Source organism: Scomber japonicus, chromosome 4 (genome assembly GCF_027409825.1).
Source record: "Scomber japonicus isolate fScoJap1 chromosome 4, fScoJap1.pri, whole genome shotgun sequence".
NCBI classification, from domain to species: domain Eukaryota; kingdom Metazoa; phylum Chordata; class Actinopteri; order Scombriformes; family Scombridae; genus Scomber; species Scomber japonicus.
In genome coordinates this window covers 3114857-3127422 of record NC_070581.1, presented here as the reverse complement: position 1 = coordinate 3127422, position 12566 = coordinate 3114857, and positions in this window count along the sequence as shown.

Here is a 12566-nt window from a genome sequence, read left to right as displayed (position 1 = left end):
TTTCTTGGACGTATGAAATTATATTATGTACATTTTGTTCATCTTCTATTGATAAATGTTGAATCTTTTTAAAAACCACAAATCATAAAACTACAATACAAAACAATAAAACTATTTATTTTGTCCTCAGTAAACATGAATTAATCCATTCAAATGAATGAGCTCAGTTAACTGACAGGCAGGTAGAATTAGCCAATCACAAAAAGGTAGATCAGTTTAGCCAATCACAAAAAAGTAGGTCAGATTCTGCCCAGCGACAGGTTGCCAAGGTCAGCTAAGGCCCTGCGGTTGCTACGGCGATTTCAGGATCTGCCTTGAAAAATGTCTCAAAATTCTAAAGGATTTGGCTTCTGACAAGGTCCCGAACAATTGCAAACTGTGAGAAAACCGTAACTCCTGTCCAAAAACCGAAAACACTGTGAGAGACACAGAAGCCGGCAGATTCTGAAAGTGTTTATTTTATTCACATATTCCTTAAAATGAGCGAGTAAGCTCAGTGTGAACACAGAGTGAGATTCTTTTGAAAAGAGAAGACGATTACATTAGGTTTAAAGGGGAGCGAGACAGGGATTGCCGCCGGTCTCGGCCCCCCCGTTTAAATTTTGTGCAGACCCCGCCTGTCAACTTCACATTTTATGAATCCCAACACCTATGTCTATATTTTGACAAAAAATTATTTGTCTCCTTTTTACGGTTTGGCCGTGAGCTCGAGTTAAAAATAAAAATGAAGGTTATGCATTACTGCTTCTCACACTCTAGCTAACTGCCGCTTCCACTCTAACTTTGACGAAAAAGTGATTTCCACTCCTCATTTGACTGCTCATAGTTTGAAAAGTTTACATGTTATGTTAAAATAGTTTGTATTTTTCCAGAGGGAACAAGTTTTCCTCCGTTTTAAAGTTTGAATCACGTTTCTACGTGCAGGTATGAGAGAGCTAGGTGACTCTGAAAAAAGGTGAAAAAAGATGAAATTTTTAGGGTTTTTCAAAAAATTCCCATTCATTTTCAATGGAGAAATCTCCCGGTTTTTTGGGAATAACTTTGGGAAAAATTGGAATTTCAATACCAAAAGTCATAGCACCCATCCCCCGATTGAGCCGCACGTTTTGATGTATATATTGTCTGGGTTTTCTCAAAGCTGTGGGAGGAGTTACGCGCCGAAAAACGGCGGAAGAATAAGAATAATAATACTAGAAAATTCCAGGGAAATTTTGAGTGCCACGGGGCTACTGCCGGGACGAGTACAGCAGAGAGTAGCACACAGAGCACAAGGCAGTAGCAACATGCACTAACTCTAAGCACTACACTACAGCACTTGACGCTTCACACATACCCTGTATTAGCACACAACATAGTGTGTACAAACACTCACACACACACACACACACACACCTGCCTGGCCTGCATTTGAGCAGTAAGAGTGTCAATAACTAATGCTTCCACTCTAACTTTGAAGAAAAAGTGATTTCCACTCCTCGTTTCACTGCTCATAGTTTGAAAAGTTTACATGTTATGGAAAAATAGTTTAGTGTTGTGAAGAGAGAACAAGTTGTCCTTCGTTTTAAAGTTTGAATCACATTTCCATGTGCAAGTATAAGAGAGCTAGGTGACTCTGAAAAAAGATGAAATTTTGTGTTCAAAAAGAAATTCCCATTCATTTCCAATGGAGAATTATGCCTGTTTTGTTTTGGGAATAACTTTGGGAAAAATTGGAATTTCAACACCAAAAGTCATAGCACCCCTCCCCCGATCGAGCCGCACGTTTTGATGTTTATATTGTTGGGGTTTTCTCAAAGCTGCGGGACGAGTTACGCGCCGAAATATGGCAAAAGAGAATTGTAAAGTAAACACTAGAAAATTCCAGGGAAATTTTGAGTGCCACGGGGCTACTGCCGGGACGAGTACAGCAGAGAGTAGGAACATGCATTAACTCTATGCACGACACTACAGCACTTGACGCTTCACACATACCCTGTATTAGCACACAACATAGTGTGTACAAAGACACACACACACACACACACACACACACACACACACACACACCTGCCTGGCCTGCATTTGAGCAGTAAGAGTGTCAATAACTGATGTTTCCACTCTAACTTTCAAGAAAAATTGACTTCCACTCCTCGTTTGACCGATCATACTTTTAAAAGTTTACATGTTATGTTAAAACAGTTTAGTGTTGTGAAGAGAGCACAAGTTTTCCTTCGTTTTAAAGTTTGAATCACATTTCTATGTGCAGGTATGAGAGAGCTAGGTGACTCTGAAAAAAGTTGAAATTTTGTGTTTAAAAAGAAATTCCCTTTCTTTTCCTATGGAAAATCATGACGATTTTGTTTTGGGAATAACTTTGGGAAAAATTGGAATTTCAACACCAAAAGTCATAGCACCCCTCCCCCGATCGAGCCGCACGTTTTGATGTATATATTGTTGGGGTTTTCTCAAAACTGTGGGAGGAGTTACGCGCCGAAATTTGGCAAAAGAGAATTGTAAAGTAAACACTAGAAAATTCCAGGGAAATTTTGAGTGCCACGGGGCTACTGCCGGGACGAGTACATGATTTATTTCCAGTGTTCAAAAGTCACCCTGATCATATAACACTAAGTAACTTTTACTGTGGCAGTATTAAGTACATCTTACTGGTCAGTATCAAGTGTAACAGTAGCACACAGAGCACAAGGCAGTAGCAACATGCACTAACTCTATGCACGACACTACAGCGTTTGACGCTTCACACATACCCTGTATTAGCACATAATATAGTGTGTACAAACACTCTCTCACACACACACACACACACACACACACACACACACACACACACACACACACACACACACACACACACACAATACCTGCCTGGCCTGCATTTGAGCAGTAAGAGTGTCAATAACTGACGCTTCCACTCTAACTTTGAAAAAAAAGTGATTTCCACTCCTCGTTTGACTGCTCATAGTTTGAAATGTTTACATGTTATGTAAAAACAGTTTAGTGTTTTGGAGAGAGCACAAGTTTTCGTCCGTTTTAAAGTTTGAATCACATTTCTATGTGCAAGTATGAGAGAGCTAGGTGATTCTGAAAAAAGATGAAATTTTGTGTTTAAAAAGAAATTCCCATTCATTTCCAATGGAGGATCATGCCTGTTTTGTTTTGGGAATAACTTTGTGAAAAATTGGAATTTCAACACCAAAAGTCATAGCACCCCTCCCCCGATCGAGCCGCACGTTTTGATGTATATATTGTCGGGGTTTTCTCAAAACTGTGGGAGGAGTTACGCGCCGAAATTTGGCAAAAGAGAATTGTAAAGTAAACACTAGAAAATTCCAGGGAAATTTTGAGTGCCACGGGGCTACTGCCGGGACGAGTACATGATTTATTTCCAGTGTTCAAAAGTCACCCTGATCATATAACACTAAGTAACTTTTACTGTGGCAGTATTAACTACATCTTACTGGTCAGTATCAAGTGTAACAGTAGATGTAAGCAGAGAGTAGCACACAGAGCACAAGGCAGTAGCAACATGCACTAACCCTATGCACGACACTACAGCATTTGACGCTTCACACATACCCTGTATTAGCACACAACATAGTGTGTACAAACACTCACACACAAAGACACACACACACCTGCCTGGCCTGCATTTGAGCAGTAAGACTGTCAATAACTGACGCTTCCACTCTAACTTTGAAAAAAAAGTGATTTCCACTCCTCGTTTGACTGCTCATAGTTTGAAAAGTTTACATGTTATGTTAAAACAGTTTAGTGTTGTGAAGAGATCACAAGTTTTCCTCCGTTTTAAAGTTTGAATCACATTTCTATGTGCAAGTATGAGAGAGCTAGGTGATTCTGAAAAAAGATGAAATTTTGTGTTTAAAAAGAAATTCCCATTCATTTCCAATGGAGAATCATGCCTATTTTGTTTTGGGAATAACTTTGGGAAAAATAGGAATTTAAACACCAAAAGTCATAGCACCCCTCCCCCGATCGAGCCGCACGTTTTGATGTATATATTGTCGGGGTTTTCTCAAAGCTGCGGGAGGAGTTACGCGCCGAAATATGGCAAAAGAGAATTGTAAAGTAAACACTAGAAAATTCCAGGGAAATTTTGAGTGCCACGGGGCTACTGCCGGGACGAGTACAGCAGAGAGTAGCACACAGAGCACAAGGCAGTAGCAACATGCACTAACTCTAAGCACTACACTACAGCACTTGACGCTTCACACATACCCTGTATTAGCACACAACATAGTGTATACAAACACACACACACACACACACACACACATACCTGCCTGGCCTGCATTTGAGCAGTAAGAGTGTCAATAACTAATGCTTCCACTCTAACTTTGAAGAAAAAGTGATTTCCACTCCTCGTTTGAATGCTCATAGTTTGAAAAGTTTACATGTTATGGAAAAACAGTTTAGTGTTGTGAAGAGAGAACAAGTTGTCCTTCGTTTTAAAGTTTGAATCACATTTCCATGTGCAAGTATAAGAGAGCTAGGTGACTCTGAAAAAAAATGAAATTTTGTGTTCAAAAAGAAATTCCCATTCATTTCCAATGGAGAATTATGCCTGTTTTGTTTTGGGAATAACTTTGGGAAAAATTGGAATTTCAACACCAAAAGTCATAGCACCCCTCCCCCGATCGAGCCGCACGTTTTGATGTATATATTGTCGGGGTTTTATCAAAGCTGCGGGACGAGTTACGCGCCGAAATATGGCAAAAGAGAATTGTAAAGTAAACACTAGAAAATTCCAGGGAAATTTTGACTGCCACGGGGCTACTGCCGGGACGAGTACACAATTTATTTCCAGTGTTCAAAAGTCACCCTGATCATATAACACTAAGTAACTTTTACTGTGGCAGTATTAAGTACATCTTACTGGTCAGTATCAAGTGTAACAGTGAAGCATTTGACGCTTCACACATCCCCTGTATTAGCACATAATATAGTGTGTACAAACACTCACACACAAAGACACACAAAGACACACACACACACACACACATACCTGCCTGGCCTGCATTTGAGCAGTAAGAGTGTCAATAACTAATGTTTCCACTCTAACTTTGAAGAAAAAGTGATTTCCACTCCTCGTTTGAATGCTCATAGTTTGAAAAGTTTACATGTTATGGAAAAACAGTTTAGTGTTGTGAAGAGAGAACAAGTTGTCCTTCGTTTTAAAGTTTGAATCACATTTCCATGTGCAAGTATAAGAGAGCTAGGTGACTCTGAAAAAAGATGAAATTTTGTGTTCAAAAAGAAATTCCCATTCATTTCCAATGGAGAATTATGCCTGTTTTGTTTTGGGAATAACTTTGGGAAAAATTGGAATTTCAACACCAAAAGTCATAGCACCCCTCCCCCGATCGACCCGCACATTTTGATGTATATATTGTCGGGGTTTTCTCAAAGCTGCGGGACGAGTTACGCGCCGAAATATGGCAAAAGAGAATTGTAAAGTAAACACTAGAAAATTCCAGGGAAATTTTGAGTGCCACGGGGCTACTGCCGGGACGAGTACAGCAGAGAGTAGCACACAGAGCACAAGGCAGTAGGAACATGCACTAACTCTATGCACGACACTACAGCACACACACACACACACACACATACCTGCCTGGCCTGCATTTGAGCAGTAAGACTGTCAATAACTAATGCTTCCACTTTAACTTTCAAGAAAAAGTGATTTCCACTCCTCGTTTGACTGCTCATAGTTTGAAAAGTTTACATGTTATGTTAAAACAGTTTAGTGTTGTGAAGAGAGCACATGCTTTCCTCTGTTTTAAAGTTTGAATCACATTTCTATGTGCAGGTATAAGAGAGCTAGGTGATTCTGAAAAAAGATGAAATTTTGTGTTTAAAAAGAAATTCCCATTCATTTCCAATGGAGAATCATGCCTATTTTGTTTTGGAAATAACTTTGGGAAAAATTGGAATTTCAACACCAAAAGTCATAGCACCCATCCCCCGATCGAGCCGCACGTTTTGATGTATATATTGTCGGGGTTTTCTCAAAGCTGCGGGAGGAGTTACGCGCCGAAATATGGCAAAAGAGAATTGTAAAGTAAACACTAGAAAATTCCAGGGAAATTTTGAGTGCCACGGGGCTACTGCCGGGACGAGTACAGTAGAGAGTAGCACACAGAGCACAAGGCAGTATGAACATGCACTAACTCTATGCACAACACTGCAGCACACACACACACACACACACACACACACACACACACACACACACAAACACACACCTGCTTGGCCTGCATTTGAGCAGTAAGAGTGTCAATAACTGACACTTCCACTCTAACTTTGAAAAAAAAAGTGATTTCCACTCCTCGTTTGACTGCTCATAGTTTGAAAAGTTTACATGTTATGTAAAAACAGTTTAGTGTTTTGGAGAGAGCACAAGTTTTCCTCCGTTTTAAAGTTTGAATCATATTTCTATGTGCAAGTATAAGAGAGCTAGGTGATTCTGAAAAAAGATGAAATTTTGTGTTTAAAAAGAAATTCCCATTCATTTCCAATGGAGGATCATGCCTGTTTTGTTTTGGGAATAACTTTGTGAAAAATTGGAATTTCAACACCAAAAGTCATAGCACCCCTCCCCCGATCGAGCCGCACGTTTTGATGTATATATTGTCAGGGTTTTCTCAAAACTGTGGGAGGAGTTACGCGCCGAAATTTGGCAAAAGAGAATTGTAAAGTAAACACTAGAAAATTCCAGGGAAATTTGGAGTGCCACGGGGCTACTGCCGGGACAAGTACACAATTTATTTCCAGTGTTCAAAAGTCACCCTGATCATATAACACTAAGTAACTTTTACTGTGGCAGTATTAAGTACATCTTACTGGTCAGTATCAAGTGTCAGAGTAGATGTAAGCAGAGAGTAGCACACAGAGCACAAGGCAGTAGCAACATGCACTAACTCTAAGCACTACAACACAGTATGTACTCACACACACACACACACACGCACGCACGCACGCACGCACGCACACACACACACACACACACACACATACACACACACACACACACCAGCCTGCATTTGAGCAGTAAGACTGTCAATATAATTCATATGTATATATAGAGAGAGTATCAATACTAGCTCAGCCGCTACCTCAGTTAACTGGTAAAACAGACAGACAGGTGGAATTAGCCAATCACAAAAAGGTAGGTCAGTTCAGCCAATCACAAAAAGGTAGATCAGATTCTGCCCAGCAACAGGTTGCCAAGGTCAGCTAAGGCCCTGCGGTTGCTACGGCGATTTCAGGATCTGCCTTGAAAAATGTCTCAACATTCTAAAGGATTTGGCTTCTGACAAGGTTCCGAACAATTGCAAACTGTGAGAAAACCGTAACTCCTGTCCAAAAACCGAAAACACCGTGAGAGACACAGAAGCCGGCAGATTCTGACAGTGTTTATTTTATTCACATATTCCTTAAAATGAGCGAGTAAGCTCAGTGTGAACACAGAGTGAGATTCATTTGAAAAGAGAAGACGATTACATTAGGTTTAATGGGGAGCGAGACAGGGATTGCCGCCGGTCTCGGCCCCCCCGTTTAAATTTTGTGCAGACCCCGCCTGTCAACTTCACATTTTATGAATCCCAAAACCTATGTCTATATTTTGACCAAAAATTATTTGTCTCCTTTTTACGGTTTGGTCGTGAGCTCGAGTTAAAAATAAAAATGAAGGTTATGCATTACTGCTTCTCACACTCTAGCTAACTGCCGCTTCCACTCTAACTTTGACGAAAAAGTGATTTCCACTCCTCGTTTGACGGCTCATAGTTTGAAAAGTTTACATGTTATGTTAAAATAGTTTGTATTTTTCCAGAGAGAACAAGTTTTCCTCCGTTTAAAAGTTTAAATCATGTTTCTACCTGCACGTATGAGAGAGCTAGGTGACTCTGAAAAAAGGTGAAATTTTGTGTTTTTAAAAAAAAATTCCCATTCATTTTCAATGGAGAAATATTCCCGGTTTTTTGGGAATAACTTTGGGAAACTTTGGAATTTCAACACCAAAAGTCATAGCACCTCTTTCCCGATCGAGCCGCACGTTTTGATGTATATATTGTCGGGGTTTTCTGAAAGCTGCGGGAGGAGTTACGCGCCAAAAAACGGCGGAAGAAGAAAAAGAAGAAGAATAAGTATGGAGAAGATTAATAGTTGCCTCGGGCTTCGCCCGAGGCATTCCTCTCCAGCTTCTGGAGTGGAATGCCTCGGGGCTTGAACCCCGTGGCACTAACTAGAAAATTCCAGGGAAATTTTGAGTGCCACGGTTGCTAGGCTACAGTTGATAAGCATCCTTCAAATTCAAGTTCCAAAACAGCGATGCTGCGCGCGCACGCACGCACGCACACACACACACACACACACACACATACGCACACATACACACACACATCAGCTGACACATCAGCGTGATTTTATTACGGCGGAGGGACAAAGGAGACCCGGCACAGGGACAGAGGAGAGCCGGCTAAGGGACAGAGGATACCCAGCGTAGGTGCGTGGAGTGAAGGCAGCAGACGCTGCTCTGCCTGCTCTGCCGGACAGGTGAGTAACATCAGCGCTGCTTCACATAAAGTGTTATAACGTTACCTGCTGACATTCAGCTCACTGTCTAGTTAGTCAGTACTATATGTTATATGTTTGTTTACTGACATGAAGACATAGAAACACAGGTTTGCTATCATAATATGATTATTTACAGTTGTTAACTACTGCTAGTTTTTACTCCGTTGTGTTTTATTACATAAACAGATTAATACACAGATAAACACATTGACTTTATTCATCCAAGATTTGATTTAGAGCAGCATGTTATCAGTATCTATAATATGATGTTTGTTTCATTCAGATCAAGGTCTGCTCATTTCCTAAACTAAACTAAAATCTGCACATTTTTTCTATTATTATTATTATTATTATTATTATGATTATTATTATTATGTATAATATAATAATAATAATTATAATATTATTATTATTATTATTATTATTAATAATACTTATTATTTTATTATTATTATTATTTTTATTATTAATAATAATGATTATTATTATTATTTATTATTATTATTAATAATAATACTTAATAATATAATAATAATAATAATAATAATAATAATAATAATAATAATACTTATTATTTTATTATTATTATTATTATTATTATTATTATTATTTATAATAATAATTATTATTATTTATTATTATTATTATGTTATTTATTATTATTATATTAATTATTATTATTATTATTATATTATTAATTATTATTATTATTATTATTATTATTTTCTCCACACAGTTACATTGTGACTGTATATGAATGTTTAACATTACACATTACTGTAGCATCACATCAGTCTTCTCAGTTATCCAGTAACAATGACATGAGACTAATAATAGCTCTGTATTTATTCTTTTTAAAGGCATCCCAGACCCTGCTCCTCAGACCTGGACCCTGCTCCTCAGACCTGGACCCTAACCCTCACAGCAGTTCCCCTGCCCCAGCTCTCAGTTCTATTCCCCTCAATAAATGTATTTCCCTTCAGTCATGCCTCCTCTCCTCTGTGTCACACACTTAGAGTAACAAGCTTCAACTAACAACTGAGTATCTAACTATATAAGACTAACTAACTATGTCATTTATAAATATGTTTGTGTACATGTTTATCATTTCTACTGATATTGTGATTGTTCTGATTTATACTGATAATAATACATAGATAGTCATTTTACTCTATTACAAACACCCATGTGTTATTTTCCATATTTATTTTAATACAGTGTGAGTGACAGATCTCCACACAGCAGCTTGGTATCACTACTCTTCTGTCTCTAAGTGCTTCATGTTGGAGGGAATCTGCATCTCTGGCAGAAACACCAGGCTCGCTGACCCTGGACAGGCTGAGATGATGATGTATGTCTCCAGGTGATGAAGACAGGGTGAGGTGATGCTGTAGGTCTCCAGGTGATGAAGACAGGGTGAGGTGATGCTGTAGGTCTCCAGGTGATGAAGACAGGGTGAGGTGATGCTGTAGGTCTCCAGGTGATGAAGACAGGCTGAGGTGATGCTGTAGGTCTCCAGGTGATGAAGACAGGGTGAGGTGATGCTGTAGGTCTCCAGGTGATGAAGACAGGGTGAGGTGATGCTGTAGGTCTCCAGGTGATGAAGACAGGGTGAGGTGATGCTGTAGGTCTCCAGGTGATGAAGACAGGCTGAGGTGATGCTGTAGGTCTCCAGGTGATGAAGACAGGGTGAGGTGATGCTGTAGGTCTCCAGGTGATGAAGACAGGGTGAGGTGATGCTGTAGGTCTCCAGGTGATGAAGACAGGGTGAGGTGATGCTGTAGGTCTCCAGGTGATGAAGACAGGCTGAGGTGATGCTGTAGGTCTCCAGGTGATGAAGACAGGGTGAGGTGATGCTGTAGGTCTCCAGGTGATGAAGACAGGCTGAGGTGATGCTGTAGGTCTCCAGGTGATGAAGACAGGGTGAGGTGATGCTGTAGGTCTCCAGGTGATGAAGACAGGCTGAGGTGATGCTGTAGGTCTCCAGGTGATGAAGACAGGGTGAGGTGATGCTGTAGGTCTCCAGGTGATGAAGACAGGGTGAGGTGATGCTGTAGGTCTCCAGGTGATGAAGACAGGGTGAGGTGATGCTGTAGGTCTCCAGGTGATGAAGACAGGGTGAGGTGATGCTGTAGGTCTCCAGGTGATAAAGACAGGGTGAGGTGATGCTGTAGGTCTCCAGGTGATGAGGACAGGGTGAGGTGATGCTGTAGGTCTCCAGGTGATGAAGACAGGGTGAGGTGATGCTGTAGGTCTCCAGGTGATGAAGACAGGGTGAGGTGATGCTGTAGGTCTCCAGGTGATGAAGACAGGGTGAGGTGATGCTGTAGGTCTCCAGGTGATGAAGACACAGTGAGGTGATGCTGTAGGTCTCCAGGTGATGAAGACAGGGTGAGGTGATGCTGTAGGTCTCCGGGTGATGAAGACAGGGTGAGGTGATGCTGTAGGTCTCCAGGTGATGAAGACAGGGTGAGGTGATGCTGTAGGTCTCCGGGTGATGAAGACAGGGTGAGGTGATGCTGTAGGTCTCCAGGTGATGAAGACAGGGTGAGGTGATGCTGTAGGTCTCCAGGTGATGAAGACAGGGTGAGGTAATGCTGTAGGTCTCCAGGTGATGAAGACAGGTTGAACATCATGCTTGGGTCTCTCATCAGTTCAGAGGTAATGCTGTTACACTGATGTAATCTGGCCTTATTTCACAGGATAGGAGTATTTATGGAGGGAATTTATGAAATAATACAAACAAGCAAAGCAACATACTTACTCAGCTGTAAGTGTGTGAGCCTGCAGTGTCTGCTCACCTGTAGCTCTCTGGTTTCAGGCTCATTGACCTCTGACCTCTGCCTCTTCCTCCCCCCCATGAACAGAGCGACACCATGATAATAATGACACATAAATAAAATCAGACATATTACCGGCAAACTTATATACTTTATTCTCAACTTAACATCCCTGAAAATATTAAGTAAAGATTATGATCATATTTAAGCATAAATAGTATTTATTTACACCAATTAATTAAAGTCTACTTCATTTTTTCCAAAGACAGGAACATCACTGTCATGAAATTATTAAGTAAATATTGAAATCATTTAAAGAGTAGATTTCATTACACATTTTATTTTAAATTTCTTGGACGTATGAAATTATATTATGTACATTTTGTTCATCTTCTATTGATAAATGTTGAATCTTTTTAAAAACCACAAATCATATAACTACAAAACAAAACAATAAAACTATTTATTTTGTCCTCAGTAAACATGAATTAATCTCCATTCAAATGAATGAGCTCAGTTAACTGACAGGCAGGAAGAATTAGCCAATCACAAAAAGGTAGATCAGTTCAGCCAATCACAAAAAGGTAGATCAGATTCTGCCCAGCGACAGGTTGCTAAGGTCAGCTAAGGCCCTGCGGTTGCTATGGCGATTTCAGGATTTGCCTTGAAAAATGTCTCAAAATTCTAAAGGATTTGGCTTCTGACAAGGTTCCGAACAATTGCAAACTGTGAGAAAACCGTAACTCCTGTCCAAAAACCGAAAACACCGTGAGAGACACAGAAGCCGGCAGATTCTGACAGTGTTTATTTTATTCACATATTCCTTAAAATGAGCGAGTAAGCTCAGTGCGAACACAGAGTGAGATTCTTTTGAAAAAAGAAGACGATTACATTAGGTTTAATGGGCAGCGAGACAGATATTGCCGCCGGTCTCGGCCCCCCCGTTTAAATTTTGTGCAGACCCCGCGTGTCAAAGTCACATTTTATGAATCCCAACACCTATGTCTACATTTTGACAAAACATTATTTGTCTCCTTTTTACGGTTTGGCCGTGAGCTCGAGTTAAAAATGAAAATTAAGGTTATATTTTACTGCTTCTCACACTCTAGCTAACTGCCGCTTCCACTCTAACTTTGAAGAAAAAGTGATTTCCACTCCTCGTTTGACTGCTCATAGTTTGAAAAGTTTACATGC